The sequence below is a fragment of the Rhinopithecus bieti genome, unplaced genomic scaffold, assembly GCF_001698545.2.
Source record: "Rhinopithecus bieti isolate Rb0 unplaced genomic scaffold, ASM169854v2 scaffold_23236, whole genome shotgun sequence".
Lineage (NCBI taxonomy): Eukaryota > Metazoa > Chordata > Mammalia > Primates > Cercopithecidae > Rhinopithecus > Rhinopithecus bieti.
Genome location: NW_016811820.1, coordinates 308,888 through 310,990, shown reverse-complemented (window position 1 = coordinate 310,990; position 2,103 = coordinate 308,888). Strand labels below are relative to the sequence as shown.

General features: G+C 46.0%; 1 long non-coding RNA gene across 1 annotated transcript in view; it reads right to left on the bottom strand.

The window, feature by feature from the left end:
• The window catches only part of LOC108544184 (uncharacterized), a 12,538-nt gene extending 11,707 nt beyond the window's left edge, over positions 1 to 831 (bottom strand). Inside the window, exon 1 of the long non-coding RNA XR_001889763.1 lies at positions 743 to 831. This is a non-coding gene — a long non-coding RNA (uncharacterized LOC108544184). The remainder of the gene's footprint in view (positions 1 to 742) is intronic.
• Between the last annotated feature and the right edge of the window lie 1,272 nt (positions 832 to 2,103).

The window sequence follows — 2,103 nt, the reverse complement described above, 5'->3', positions numbered from 1 at the left end:
GCGTGTGTCTCTCTCTCTCTCTCTCTCTCTCTCTCTCTCTCTCTATATATATATATATATATATATATATATTATTCTGTAGAGATGGGATCTTGCTATGCTGCCCAGCCTGGTCTCAAACTCGTGGCCTCAAATGATCCTCCCACCTTGGCCTCCCAAAGAACTGGGATGATAGGTGTGAGCCACTGCACCCAGGCTCCAGGGAATAGGCCCTATTCCTGCACTTATTTTTGTTGTTGTTTGTTTGGTTTTTTGCTTGTTTTTTTTGATGGAATCTTGCTCTGTTGCCCAGGCTGGAGTGCAATGGTGCAATCTCAGCTCACTGCAACCTCCACTTCCCAGATTCAAGCAATTCTTGTGCCTCAGTCTCCCAAGGAGCTGGGATTACAGGCACATGCCACCGTGTCCGGCTAATTTTTGTATTTTTTGTAGAGACAGGATTTCACCATGTTGGCCAGGCTGGTCTTGAACTGCTGACCACAATCAAGTGATCTGCCCACCTCAGCCTCTGAAAGTGCTGTGATTACAGGCATGAGCCATGTCCAGCCTATTCCAGCACTTCTTTAGGAGGACACCCTTGAATACCGAGAAGTTCTTAAAGGCAAAGGAAATGGAGCTTTAGCAGTGAAATTTCAGGCAAAGAGTAGGGCACCTTTGTGAGAAAATGTACTGAGAGTACGGGCCTGCTTTCCTGGGTGGGGTGTGCTTTGAACGTTCTAAGAAAGATAAGGTGTGCACCTACAGTTTTGCCGATATATAGTAGAATATTGGATCACTACAGAGGGAGACTATAGTGGCAGGGCAGCATCGTAACTGCAGAGAGCAGCTGTCACTTTTCACCACCTAGAAGGGAATCAGTAACAACAATTCACTATTCAGTCAGCATGCAAAACTTCTAGAGCCTCTGGATTGTCCGTCCCTATGTGTGTGTATTTCTTTCTTCCTTTCTGTCTTCCTTCCTTTCTTCCTTCCTTCCTTCCTTCCTTCCTTCCTTCCTTCCTTCCTTCCTTCCTTCCTTCCTTCCTTTCTCTTTCTTTCCTTCTTTCTTTCTTTTCTTTCTTTCTTTCTTTCTTTCTTTCTTTCTTTCTTTCTTTCTTTCTTTCTTTCTTTCTTTCTTTCTTTCTTCTTTCTTTCTTTCCCTCCCTCCCTCCCTCCCTTCCTTCCTTCCTTCTCTTTCTTGCTTTCTTGCTTTTTTCATTCACTCTGTCTTTTTTTGTGAATGTGTGTGACAGAGTCTTGCTCTGTCGACCAGGCTGGAGTGCAGTGGCATGATCTCAGCTCACTGCAATCCTCGCCTCCTGGGTTCAAGCGATTCTCCTGCCTCAGCCTCCAAAGTAGCTCGACTACAGGCGCCCACCATCAAACTCAGCTAATTTTTGTATTTATTTATTTTTTTTAGTAGAGACAGGGTTTCTCCATGTTGGCAAGGCTGGTCTCGAACTCCTGACCTCGGGTGATCAGCCCACCTCAGCCTCCCAAAGTGGCTGGGATTATAGGCGTGAGCCACCGCGCCCAGCCTTTTTTTTTTTTAATGACAGAGTCTCTGTCACAATGACTCTGTCATCCAGGGTGTACTGCAGTGGTGTAATCATAGCTCATTGCAGCCTCAAACTCTGGGGTTCAAATAGTCCTCCCATCTCAGCATTCTGAATAGTTGGGACTACAGGTGCATGTCACCATGCCCAGCTAGATTTTAAAAAATGTTTTGTAGAGATGGGATCTTGCTATGTCACCCGAGTTGGTCTCAAACTCCTGGGCTCAAGTGATCTTCCTACCTTGGCCTCTCAAGAGTGCTGGGACTACAGGTGTGTGCCACCACACCTGGCTAACTAAAAAAAAAAAAAGAACAGAAAAAAAATTGTAGACATGGAGTCTTACTATGTCACCCAGTTTGGTCTCAAACTCCTGGACTCAAGCCATCTGCCTGCCTCCACCTCCCAAAGTGCTGGGATTACAGGCGTGAGCCACCGCACTCAGCCCATGCTACTTAGGTCTCTTCTGATTCTCGTAGTGACTGACTGAAAAGCCATTCAATCAAGAAGAGACTTTGGCTCATTTTCATGACCAGCAGGGAAGGCGGCGGAAGAGCTGAATTTCCCTCTG